This window comes from Ambystoma mexicanum, chromosome 9 (assembly GCF_040938575.1).
Source record: "Ambystoma mexicanum isolate Mex_15411 chromosome 9, UKY_AmexF1_1, whole genome shotgun sequence".
Lineage (NCBI taxonomy): Eukaryota > Metazoa > Chordata > Amphibia > Caudata > Ambystomatidae > Ambystoma > Ambystoma mexicanum.
The window spans coordinates 857849393-857863188 of record NC_090931.1 but is presented as its reverse complement, the minus strand read 5'-3'; the positions used below and the strand labels follow the sequence as shown (position 1 = coordinate 857863188).

The window sequence follows — 13796 nt, the reverse complement described above, 5'->3', positions numbered from 1 at the left end:
TTAAATGTTATGTTTGACTTGTCAAACTTTTCTTTTTTTTTTTTTTTTTTTTTTTTTTTTCCCCGTTTCCTTGTGCTCTTCATGCTAATACATCATTATTCTGTTTGTTCTTTTACAGTTCTTTGTCGATTTCGATCCAGAATTTGATCACTGTGATGATCAACCAATGGTTGTTTCCTTGGAGCAGTTTTGCCCATCGCTCCTCTGTCGTCATTTGTTGCTCTGAGATTTTGAAGAAGTCTCTAAATATATCACGTTTATTTTTTAGCTCTGGGCACACCATGATTAGATGGAATAGGGTTTCTTGCTCCACTGGGTCTTTACAATAGCGACAGATTGCCGAGATGCTACGTGTTCTATCTATCAATGACAAGTATTCACGCGTCGGTAGGATATTCAGACGAAATCGTAAAAATAAGTCGCGAATTTTCACACTGGGAAATTGAAGTAAGTACGCAGGCATCTCATTGATAGCTCTTACTTCCATAGCGGTGTTTAGATGTCTTTTAAATTTCTTCTGATCTTCTGTTGTTCTTATCCAGTCATTTTCTTGTACTTTCCGTTTGGCATATTGAGGTCTGTTTCTCAGCATTTCTTCAGTAATGCCTTCGTCTTGCATATTTCGTTTGATCTCGCTTATCCACTTTGTTAACGCTGTAATTTGGAATGCATCTTTTTTATCTTTGAAAATTTCCAGTGATGGGATGTTTTCTTGGGAAATGATTTTTCTATATAGGTCCATTTGTTTCCAAAGTACAATGGATTGGATAGATTGGAGGGCAAGTTCATATCGAATTCTAGAGATTGGTAAAGATTTCGGCAGAGCAAGGGTTTTCCTCCAGAATATAGCTTCATATCTTGGCCATTTCAATAGGTGTTGATTTATCAACGATTCGCTCGCATAAGTCAGGATTGGAATGACTTTTTGCTTATACAATAGAGTTGTAGGTTTTACTGTATATGCACCATATTTGCAGTGAAAGAATCGGCCTTGTCTTGACAACGATATTGCCTTTTCTTCGATATTTTCTTGCCATTCTTTTTCGTTCTTCGATGGATTTATTATTACACCTAAATATTTTATGGATTTGGTTGCTAGAATGTTTTTGTGTTCTAGGTAGAGATTTGGAGTCCTTTGCTTCTTAGAGTTTTCAGTTATGAGTTTCATCATTTTGGTTTTTTCTGTGTTGATTTGTAGATCATTTTCCTTCATGAATGTTTGCGTTTTGTTCAGTGTTGTTTGTAGACCTTTCACCGTTTTGTCCAAAATAATAATATCATCGGCAAATATTAAAGTTTGGATAGGTTCACTATTTATCTTCGGTGGATTTGCCGTAGTGTGTTGAATATTTCGTTCAAACTCATGGGTGTAGAGATTGTAGAGGCAAGCAGCTAGTGGACATCCTTGCTTGAGCCCATTCCATGTGAGTATTGGTGCTGTTGCCTTTCCGTCATTTGAGAGGCGAACTCTGATTGACGTATTCGAGTATAGTTGTTGTATTGGTTTCAGAATGGCCGGTGGGCAACCCCATGCAGCCAATTTGAACCATAGAAGTTGTCGGTTGACTAGGTCAAAGGCCATTTTTAAATCTATAAAGATTGCATATACCTGCTGTACTTTTGTAAATGCTTCGTGTTTTATCATGTTCAGCAGCAGAAGATTAACGTTGGTGCTTATTTTTGATACAAAGCCGGTCTGTCTTTTTGCTAGTTTACCATGATGTCTGGCCCAATCAGTTAATTTTTTCTCAAGATAGCCTGCAAATAATTTGCCCAATGGATCTAATAGTGCTATCGGTCTGTAGTTGGTAGGGTTTTTTCTATCTCCTGCCTTGTAGATTGGTATTAAAACGGCTGTCGACCATGTTCGGGGAATCTCATTCGTCTTTTCTATCAGGAGTAAGAGATGTGAGAAGAATTTGGCCCAGTGTTCTGGATTTGCTTTAAGGTTGCTGTTAGCCAGCCCATCAGGTCCTGGGGCCCTAGATGAATTCAGACTCCTCATAGTAGTGGTGATATCTTCTATATCCCATTTTAGGGTCCAGGGTTCAGTGTCTTCTTGTAGACTTGAAGCTGGTTGGAGTATTGGTTTCTTATATAGGTTTTGATAGTGTTTAACCCATATATGTGATTCCACCTCTTGAGTCAGGGTTTGCTTTTTCGATGCGTTGTTCATCAGGGACCACAACTGTCGCGTGTTTTTTCCACTTAACGCTTTCAAGAGTTCTTCTGCATCATGTTGTTTCGTTGTCATTTTGTATGCTTTCATTATGTGGGCAAATTTTTGATTTTCTTTTTTTATTTCAATTGCATTATTTCCTTTTTTTTTCTTTATTTGTCGGAGTTGTTTGTAGTGTTTCTTTTTTTCTAAAAAGATTTGAAGATTGAAATAATGAGTATGCAACTGTTTGACTCTTTGTTGATTTCTTGCTGTGGATTGTTGATATTTCTGTAAGATCCAGCCATAGTTTAGTTTATCTTGGTCTTTCATCGCTGTGTCTTTAAATAGATTAGTTAAATCTCTAGCTTGATGATCTTTAATTCTAAGGCGATTCAACCCGTTAGTTATTTCAAGTTCAGGAAGATTCAAACAATGCTCGCATGAAGGTTCGGCCGGCCAGGAGATGAAGATTTGACGATGGTCGCTATTTGGGTTTGACACATTCGCAATGCGATTTGTGATTTCCCGAATACCTTCTGTTGTGAAGATATAGTCAATTATTGTGTTGGAGTTTTCTCTTGACCAGGTCGGCAACGGGATGCCTTTTTCGTTGGTGGGTTGCACGCTTAGGCAAATGTTGCGTAACGTCATTTCCTTGATCCATTTTCTCGCTCTCGATGACATTTCGTTAGGTGCCAATTTCTTTCCTTCTTTATCGAAGAGGTGGAAATTGAAATCTCCTGCCAGAATGATTTCGTTTGTGCTATTACTGATATTCAGTCCATCGATTTCCTCACATATAGAGTCGATGAATTTGTTGTCAGACATAGCTGTAGGGTTCCAGTAGATGTTAAAAATCGATAAACGCGTGTATTTTGGAGGATAAGATGTATTGGATTTCTGTATTGACGGAATGTTGATGGTTAGGAATTGTGCCCATGGGTGGATTATTTTACTTTGCAAATATATACTAGTTAATTAATTGACACTGACATGTAAATTGGTGTTATTATGTAAAGTCCTGAACAACCCATATAACCAACTCCAAATGTCAGAGTGAATTTCTTTCAATAACAAATTTTATTGTGTTTTGTTCATACATTCAGAACATTCAATATCCAAACAAACAAAAGAAGTATAACTGTGCATATATATGACAGAGCATTGCGTATGATTACTGTATGTGTGCATATATACATCTACAAAGGAGAATTATACGCATGCAAGACTAGCTGCATTATGATCTTTACTACACAACCGGGGTGTTAACAGATCGTTGTGTCCTGGCGTGGTGGCGAGGATACGTGTTGAAGTTCAATTGCCAGATCCCTGCGTGCTCATAGTATTTGTTCCCATTTTCCCCATATTTTGTCTGCTTTACCTGGGCAACCACATGCTTGGTATATTCAGCGTTCCATTAGGATGATGGCATCTACGTCCGTAGTCCATTGGTCATAGCTTGGGGTTATTTCTGATCCCCACAATTGTGCAATGTTTCTTTTGGCAATCCCTGTGGACGTTGAGAGCAGCAGCTTTTCGAAGCGGGACAGTTCTCCTTCTCCTTCCTTCCCAGAAGGAGGAGTTTGGGGTCGGTTGATATCGGGCAGCCTATGACCCTCGAGAGGCTTTTACTACACTGTCGCCAAAAGTGCTGTATTTGTGTGCATTGCCATAGGATATGGTAGAAGGTACCTTTTTCCTGTTTACAGCGTAGGCATTTGGGGTCAGTTGCTTTCCCCCAATTGTACAGTGTTAATCGCGGGTAGTATATCCTGTGGAGGATCTTCAGTTGAATAAGTCTGATTCTGGCTGAAATTGCAATGTCTCTGGGGTGCATCAAGGCCGAAATCCATTCTTCGGGGAGTATTGGGCCAACATCTCCTTCCCATTTCAGCTTCAGGCCTGATAGTTCTGGCGTGGCAAATGCGGAAATGGCATTGTACATGGTGGATGTGACTTTGTTTTCTACACTGTCTACGACTATGTTTCTTTCTATCGGTGTGCATTCCGGCATGTCCGTCATTTGGTCCCTTTGCGCTGAGAGCGCATGATGTAGTTGTTCGTAGTGATGGCATTCGGTGGCTGGGAGGCCATATTGAACAGAGATCTCGGCAAATGGAATGAGCCAATTATTCACATAGATTTGTTGTAAGGTTTGTATATCGGCTGCTGACCAGCCAGGCCATTTGGGGAGTTTGCTGAGGCTTGTGAGATGGGCGTTATTCCAGATGGGCTGGACTGTTGTGATTCTATTATCCCAGCCAATATATTTGTGTGCCTCTTTCCATATTTGTGCTGTCTGCGCCACCATCGAGCGCTCGGGAGGGCGACACTGTTTCCCATAAAGGCTTTCGAGCAGGGACATGCCGTGCTGTGCAGCTATTTCCGCCTGTATATGCGGTAGTTTTGGATTGCCATAAAGAATATCATTGACTGTCGCCATTTGGGTCGCCCAGTAGTAGACTTGGATTTTGGGGAGACCTATTCCCCCTTCCCAGATTGAAAGTTGGCGTGTTTTGAGAGCTATCCTCGGGTGTTTCCCTCCCCACAACAGTTTACGTGGTGTTTTATCTATTTTACAGAATTCTTCCGTGGGGATGTGAAGAGGGGCATTTTGAAGGATGTACAAGAATCTGGGTAGGGCCAACATCTTGAAGAGCTCTGCTCTACCTAGTAGTGTCAATGGTAATGCTTCCCAGTGGACCACATCTTGTTCAAATTTCTTAACTAGTGGGTATAGGTTTTGGGGTATGTAAGTGTCAAGTGTATTGGTGATAGTGATGCCTAGATACCGGAACTGTGTGAGTTCAATTTGATAAGGGGAGCCTTGTGGTGGTATACAGTCTATGCCCTTCACTGGGAAGAGCACAGACTTGGGCCAGTTCACCCTGAGGCTGCTAAAGGCTCTGTAATGTATTAGGATTTCAGTGACTACGGGGCCTGAGTTTGCCGGGTCACCCAAGTATATCAGGAGGTCGTCGCATATAGGGATATTCTATCTTCCCATTCCGAGTTCCAGTGAAAACCTGTCCATGTGTCTGTATCCGGCAGAATGACTGCCAATGGCTCGATTATAAGGGCAAACAGCATTGCCGAGAAAGGGCATCCTTGCCTGGTGCCCTTCCCCAACTGAAAGACACTCGAGAGCCATCCGTTCACTCTCACCTCCAAATGTCAGAGTTAATAACGTGACACATCCTTATAGCAATGACCACCTGCATTTACTAGTGACAGTTTAACTTTACTGCTTATCAATTTGTATTTCTTGACGATTTCTAAAGGTGGCGAAGAACTTTGTTATGAAGTTGTGGACTTTGTGTTCTTGTGTTCAAAGGAGATCGTTTTACTGGGACCTGTAATGCAGACTACCACAGTATTGCAGACATACATAGCTAAAGGCAATTGTCAGAAGGACTAAATTGCAAAATCGCAATGTCTATAAGCCACTCGTGGGTTAACCTGGACTCCTTGAGTTATCTAGTTGTCCAGAGGACCACAAGGTATTTCACATGAAATGGGCGCCCATTGAAAAGGATAAAAACAGGCTGCATATAATCTTCTCAGAGCTAATGAAATTTGCCTCCATATAATCTTATCATTAGAGTTTATAAAAGTCCCCTCCTTTTCTTTGGGGATCTTACAAACATGCCATGAAAATTGTAATGTACCAGAGTGCCAAATGTATGCTGATTATAAAATCAATTATATTTCTTTAATTTCACTCCTTGAAATAAAAGATCCCCCATGCTGTTTTTTGAGAAAGAATGCAGACTCAATCTGTTGAATAATCTATTAATCTGTTGTCCAGGCCCACCAAAACATTGTACACATGTGGTTTAGCTTCTGGGCGGTGAGCACATTGTTCTTATGCTTCTGCAATGTAATATGGCATTTGTATAGCATATTGCCATTGGTATGGCCTCAAAGCGCAGTGGGTGAACGCCCTTGGAAGACCCAAATGAGGAATTTAGAATTCAGGTGTGCATTTCAGCCAGTACGAAGGTAGGTAGGGCTGGCTAAGCCCCTGCTAGCGACCCAAGTAGAACTGGCTTGTGGTTTAGTGGTGTGAAAGCTGTCGGGAGAGTATGCGAGTAAAGGAGACTGATGTGTCCAGCTAGACCAAATTATTATCATGGGACTTAGTTGCATTCTAGTTGCAGAGGTGATGTGCGATGTGAGATTGAGTAACGGGTGATTGCAGATGTTTGCGGATGGCCGTGCCTTGGGAAGGTGTTGTAAACTTCCATGAAGATGGAGTGCGATACGTGACCGTGAGTCATGGCTGATTACTTATTTCGTTGACAGGGTGCCAGTCCTGTCATACAGGTCTACAGGAATCCTTTGTGTGTGTGTGAGCGCTCAGCACTTTCTTGGAGTATCCTCAAGTGACTCTTCGATGCCTCCTCCTGCCCGTCTCCTCGAAAGCCACTTTGCGTAATTGTTTTCTGAGGTTTTGTCCTATTGGTTATTGGAGTGGGCTGAAGTTACTTTTGCTACTGTATCTGAACTGTTCTTTTTCATTCCATGCATATTGCCTGTTGTAAATCTATTATGGATTTTGTGGCAGTGGTGTTGGCCATGTGCACAGGTTGCATACCTGTTTACAACCCGTTCTGGTGACCTGTGCTTGTTTTAATCATTGCAATGATTCCTAGCATTTACGATCAACTTGAACGGGGGTGTAGGCCTCTGGCACTTTGCTTAAGTGGCTTAGAAGAATCCTGTTTTAAACAGGGTTCGAAATTGAGAGAAGCTGGGAACTATTTAGCTTCTGCTTCTAGCCTAGTAGAGCCTGGTTAGCTTGAAACCAAGAGCAGCCAGGAGCTACATTTGGCTGCTAGAGGCAACTGGTGCCAACTGGTGCCTTCCGAACATGTAAAGGTGATATTAGTATTTGACCATGTTAATAAAGAAGAATTAGAACACATCTAATATACATTAAACCACAATGGTTCATACAAAATTGACATCAAGTTAAAGGAGCATCTCTGGTAGCTCCCGATTTCCCTGCGGTAGCTCCTGCCTACAGGGTGATGCCGACACCCAGGAGCTGGTTTTAGCTCCAGCAAATTGAATCTCAATTTCAAACCCTTCCCTATTTAGAGCTACAATACTGGGGGGGTCAGGGTCATGCAGGGAGGCCAGGAGTGATGGTATGTGATAAAGAAGAGTGAAGTGAATCCTATGTGAAGACTGCAGGCGAGCATTATGCATCGCTTTCTTTAATCTTGCTTGTGTATCAGCAACTTGTGGTTGCATTTTCTGTTACAAATGTGCTCCTATAAAGCCAGAGAAAATGTGGTAGTCTTGAAATTTTAACACATGATGGCCTGAAGTTATAATAGCCTGTACATGGGTTAGCATTACCCTTGGGGGTCGGGGGGATATGGCTGGGGGGGGCATACATCTCTTGCAGACATATGCAGGCTGACAATGATGCGCTAGTCGTGGTGTTGGTGCAGATGTTGACATGCCATGCTTTCTCCACTTGATACTCGTATGTTGGGAAATGGGTCAAGTGGCCTGCCTTCACTGCAGAAGGCTTAATGCTATGCTAACTTTGCTACAGCTCAGGTAGGCCCATGATGGGATTACACTTATTATAATATGCATCAATCATGCCTTTCCAGGTATTTAAATGCATTATGGGGGCTAATGGTTCAAGTGTGTGAAATGATTCACATGCACGTGTAATGTGTTGGCTTTAGTTATTTCAATAGTTCTTTTAAATCCTCCTCATATAATTTGCAATTCTTTTCTGTTCATTTAAGTTTGCCCAATATTCTTTTGTGCATTTTCAACGTATTACCAATTTTGTATAAAAAACACAATATTAAACATGCAGGTATGATCATAACATGTATGATCTCATAACATGTATGATATGTGTCAGATTTGTTTAGAACAAGGGCTAGATATTATATCCGCCAGACTACTCTGCTTTAACCACAAGGCAATTATATCTTTCTCTTTGTTAGAAATTAGGTTTCTTTACCTAATGTAAGGGTTTTCTGAAAACGAGTATTTCACCAGCTTGTAAACAAATGCTTGTTTGAGAAGAGAACCCTACACATTTCCAGTGCTAAATTCCTAATAGACAGCAGAACGATTGACTTTTGTTATGAAAACTAAACAAAGTAGGAGAATAAACAAGAGTGACCTGAGAGTACCACAAAACATGTTTAACAATAAAGGGAAAGCCTACTCCATTTGGAAGACACACTAGCAGTGATTTACCTAGCAAGGAGAAACATACCAGAATATGTATTTCGAGGGGATTGGGTCCTCCGACGTATTCCAGATCTATGACAGTGATCACCACAGCTGTGCTGCTTCGGAAAATCTTCCGCGTCGATGATGTCGATACGCCGCCCTCGAGGACCTCCTCCGACGGCCGACGTCACTGGATGTTATAAGTAGGACGCACGACGCCCGTAGCCTCAGTTCCGTTTTTTCCGCGAACGTGTTCGCTTCGGGAATCTCGGCGCGCCGACTCTTTGGAGTTTCTGTTGCTTTCTCGGTTCTTCGAACCTGTTTGTGAAATATTTCTTTGTCAAGATGTCTACCTCGTCTTCCACACCACGTCCAGGCTTTAAGAAGTGCAGGGACTGTGGGTCCAGGATGTCGGTCACAGACTCGCACAACGCCTGCCTCTGGTGCCCCGGGGAGGCCCATGACACGGATGACTGTCGACTGCCAGTCGCTCACGTCGAAAGCCTTGCGGGAACGCAAGAAGAAGTTATTGGTAGGTAAGGTGTCCAAGCCCCGGAAGTCGAGGTCTCCGGGGCTTTTAACGGACGACTCGAGGGGCGACGTCGTCGTCTGAAGTCCAGTGGGTCTCTGTCCCGGAGTCGGTCTCGCCACTCCTCTGCCTCTTCGAGGGACTCCCGGAAGCGCCGTCATCGGTCGCCTTCCCTGTCCTCATCCGAGGACTCTGCCCGTCGGCGGGTCGCTTACCCCACCAAGCATGCGACACCGGAGGTATGGGCTTCCTTCGGGAAGAAAATGTTGGCGATTCTCGAATCGCAGGGCACTGGTCCGTCTGTGCCTCCGAGTGGGGTCGGTCGTGATCAGCCTGTGGCGCCAAGGTCATCGATGGACTCTCTCAGGGCTCCGCCTCCAAAGAAGTTTGTCGACTCCTTCGGCGCCCAGGATGTCGAGGGACACGCTCGGGGCTCTGCCTTCGAGGCCTTTGTCAACGCTGTCGATGCTGTTGACGCGATTCTCTCGGCACCGATTCACTCGATGCCTTTCGGTGCTGTGTCGACGGGGGTACCCTATGGAACTACCTAGAAAGGCTCTGGCCAAGGTCAAGCATGGCTTTGGTTCCAGTTCTGTGTTTTCTTACCGCCATCTGGAGTTCATTTCAGAGGTGGATGAGGGCTTTGATGATGGCATGGTGCCTGTCACGGTGCCTGACGAGATTCTCTCGGGCCATAGCCAGTTTGAGGACCTGATGCTAGTGGGCTGGACACCTCTCCGGAAGTGGAGTTTTGTAGGCCTGAGCCTGGCACCCATGCCGATTCTTCGTACCAGCGCCTTATGTCACAGGTCAGCGAGTACTTAGGATGGTCTGCTCCCCCAGGGGAGTTTGGTCAGGATGACCTTACGGATGTCCTCGACATTGGTCCACCAACTGACCCGGTACTGCCGTTTCATATGGCTCTACAGAGGAGGGTGGCGGCTGCAGCTTGGACTGCTCCAGAGAGTCTCCCGGCAGTGAGCAAGTCTTTGCCGCGAAAATACCACCCAGCCAGTAGTGACCCCTGCTACTTGCCCAAGCACCCTACTCCGGAGAGTTTGGTGGTGCAAGCGGCTATGGCCCCGGCAAAGCAGGCGTCGTACCCTACCATCCCTCCTGATACAGACGACAAGCAATTTGACTGGGCAAAGAAAGTTTTTTCTGCAGGGGGTATGGCCCTTCAGGCGGCCAACTCCATTTGTGCCTTGTCTCGTTTCACGCACACTCTGTGGAACTGTTTTTCCTTGGCGGCTGAACATATTCCTGAAGGGGATGAACGGGATGGTTTCCTTGCCATGGTTCAGGTTGACAAAGATGCTATGTGTGAGGCCGTTCAGTCGGGTTTGGACATTGCAGATTGCATCAGCCGGTCCATGGCGTTGAGCACCGTGATACGCAGGTTTGCATGGTTGCGGAAGTTGGCGTTTGCTCCTGATGTGCAGGCCCGGCTCCTCAACATGCCCTTTGACGGGCAACATCTTTTTGGCAGCAAGGCTGGTGAGAGCCTTGAGAGGTTGCGGACCTCAAATGCTGCAGCGAAGTCGTTGGGCCCTGCAGTTCGACAACCTCTGCCTTTTCGTCCTAGGGGACAGCAATTCCTTTCGTTATTACTCATCTTTTGGTAAAGCGAGAGGAGCTGCCAGTCAAAGGGGCCACCGTAGGAGTGCCAGAGGTGGAAAACAAGGTACTCGAGGTGCCAAGGCCGCTCGGGCTGTTGCCTCTTTGCCCTCTGGCACCGCCGCAGCCGCTTCAGCTCAGTCATGAGGCCATGTCCCATGTTTCGCGGTTGGGGGAAGGCTGGCGCAGCATCTTGCAGACTGGCGAGCCATTACTTCAGATGTGTGGGCTCTGGAGATCATAACCCACGGCTACTGTCTTCCTATCCGGCAGAGGCCTCAAGGCAATCCACTGGGGATTCTCTCTTTGAAGAGTCCAGATCTGCTCCTTGCGCAGGAAACTCAATCCCTGCTGGAGAAAGGCGCCATAGAACTGGTGCCTGTAGCGGAGAGGAACAAGGGATGGTATTCCCCTTATTTTTTGATTTCCAAGAAAGACGGGGGATTGAGACCCATCATGGACTTGCGCGGTTTGAACAAACTCCTCAGGAAGGACAAGTTTAAGATGGTTACTCTTTCTCAAGTCCTCCAGGCCCTTCAACTTGAGGACTAGTTGGTGTCTCTCGACCTCAAGGACACTTATTTTCATCTGCCGATCCATCCGAAGCACAAGAAGTACCTGAGGTTGGCGACTCGCACTTTCAGTTTCGGGTCCTGCCGTTCGAATTGGACTCCGCCCTGAGGGTCTTCACCAAGCTCATGGTAGTGGTGGCAGCGCACCTCAGGAAAGTGGGGGGATTCACGTCTACCCCTACCTGGACGATTGGTTGATCAGGGCGCACTCTTCCGAGCAAGTCCTGGATCATATGTCAGTCACCTGCCACTCCCTCCACAAGCTGGGCTTCTCCCTCAACTTGAAGTCCCATTTGACACCAACTCAGAGGCTTCAGTATAACGGAGCAGTGATCGACACGTCCCTGGGGCAGCGTTTTCCTCCCCAGGTGAGGGCTCATCACATTCAGCAGATGGTGCACAAGTTTCACCTTGCTCAGACTCTCCCAGCGTTTGAGTTCTTGAGACTGCTCGGCCTCATGGTATCCTGCATTCTTCTGGTGCCAGAGGCCAGGTTGCGGATGAGATCCTTGCGTTGGGCACTCAAGCTCCAGTGGTCTCAGTCCTCCGGCAGGATGTCGGACCCTGTTCAAGTGCCGTCTTTGGTCGCCCAGGACCTTCTCTGGTGGGCCGACGAAGGCAATCTGATGATGGGGGCTCCATTTTGGCTGCCCTGGCCGGAGGTGACGATCGTGACGGACTCATCCCTCACGGGATGGGTGGCTCATGCCAACGAGTTGAGTCGGCGGTCGATGGTCTCCGTCGGAGTCCAGACTCCATATCAATCTGTTGGAGCTGAGGGCCGTCAGGCTAGCCCTGAAGGCTTTTCTGCCAACTGTGCGAGGAAAGAATGTCCTGATCCTGACGGACAACACGGTGGCCATGCACTACCTCAACAAAAGGGGGGGGCAGGGTCACTTCCTCTGTGCAAGGAGGCGATGCAGCTCTGGTTCTGGGCAATCCAGCAGGAAGTTTCGATCTCGGCAGTTCATCTGGCAGGAGACGAAAACGAGACGGTGGACGCTCTGAGCAGGCAGAGCGCCATCTCTCAGGAGTGGGAGTTGGCTCAGGAGATTCTCCTGGAGATCTTCGCCCTTTGGGGGACCCCTCAAGTGGATCTCTTTGCCTCCAGTGTCAACCAGAAGTGCGAGAGGTTCTGCTTGCGGGAATTTCCTCCAAACTGAGCCTTAGGAGATGCGTTTGTGGTGGAGTGGTCATTCCCACTGCTGTACGCGTTTACTCCAGTCCCTGTCATCCCGCAAGTACTGCGGAGGGTCGGTTCCCGGATGATCCTCATTGCTCCGGCGTGTGCCCGGAGGACGTGGTACCCGGACCTTCTCGACTTGTCCATCTGCCCTCCATGTCGTCTTCCCTACCGAGACGATCTGCTCTCAGGGAAGGGGAGGGTCAGGTTCTCCATCCAGAGATCGGGTCCCTCAACCTTCAAGCTTGGATTATGAAAGGTTGAGGTATAAGGATTGGGACCTCCCTGACGACGTGATGGAGGTGTTGCTTTCGGCCAGAAGGCCCGCAACAAAGTCCCTGTACCGTTGCCGTTGGAGAAAGTTCTTCGACTGGTGCAGGGTTAAGAATGTGGATCCTTTTGCATGTGAAATTCCCCCTGTCACCTTTCCAGGTGCCCGGGTGGGATTTGAACCTTGTTCTCAAGTTTCTGATGGGTGCTCCGTTTGAGCCTTTGCATTCATGCCCTTTGAGACTGTTAACTCTTAAGACTGTATTTTTAGTTGCGGTCACTTCCGCTCGCAGAGCGAGTTATAGGCACTTTCAGTTAAGCCACCCTTCACTGTGTTTCATAAGGACAGGGTTGTCCTTGGAGTTCGTCCTTCTTTTCTTCCGAAGGTGGTGTCGGAATTTCATTTAGGCCAGAAGGTTGTTCTTACGGCATTTTATCCTCCTCCACATCCTGGTAAGGAAAAGGAGAGGCTCCATAGGCTTGATCCTAGAAGAGCGTTCAGCTTTTATATTTCACGCATGTCCCGGGTCAGAGTGGACGATCAGCTCTTTATTGGTTACGCTGGAAAGCGTTTGGGACAGGCTGTGACGAAACGGAATGTCTCGCTGGACTATTTTGGCTATCTGAGTGTTACCGCTTGGCAGGTAACGACCCAACGGTCGGCTTATGGGCCCATTCTACCAGGGGTATGGCTTCCTCTACTACACTGCAGAGGGGTGCACCTATTCGCAACATCTGTGATGCAGCCACCTGGGCTTCAGTACATACTTTTGTACGTCACTATTCCCTCGATTCCATCCGGGGGCAGGATCTGGCCTTTGACAAGGCGGTCCTTTACTCCGCAATTTGATTGGGCATGCTAAATTTCTGTTTTCTAAATTCTTTTCCCACCTCCTTGCATTGGTACTGCTTTGCGAGTCTTTCATAGATATGGAATACGTCGGAGGACCCAATACCCTCGAAGAACAAGTTACTCTCTTACCTGGTAACGTTCTTACGATGGGATTGTCCGACCACGTATTCCATATCGCTCCCTCGCTACCTTCCCCGCTACAGAATTTATGCGATTGCAGCTTACGTTTCCGCAAGGCTTTGTGTGTCAGACTGGCAGAAGACTGGTGGCACACGTTCTGGGAAAAAATACAACTGAGGCTACGGGCATCGTGCGTCCTACTTATAACATCGGCCGTCGGAGGAGGTCCTCGAGGGCGGCGTATCGACCACATCGACCACATCGACGCAGGACGCAGA

The 13796-nt window shown here is 46.5% G+C and overlaps 1 protein-coding gene across 1 annotated transcript in view; it reads left to right on the top strand.

Annotated features, from left to right (window-relative positions):
• BARD1 (BRCA1 associated RING domain 1) overlaps positions 1 to 13796 on the top strand; it is a 1013377-nt gene that overhangs the window by 793134 nt on the left and 206447 nt on the right. The window lies entirely within an intron of this gene.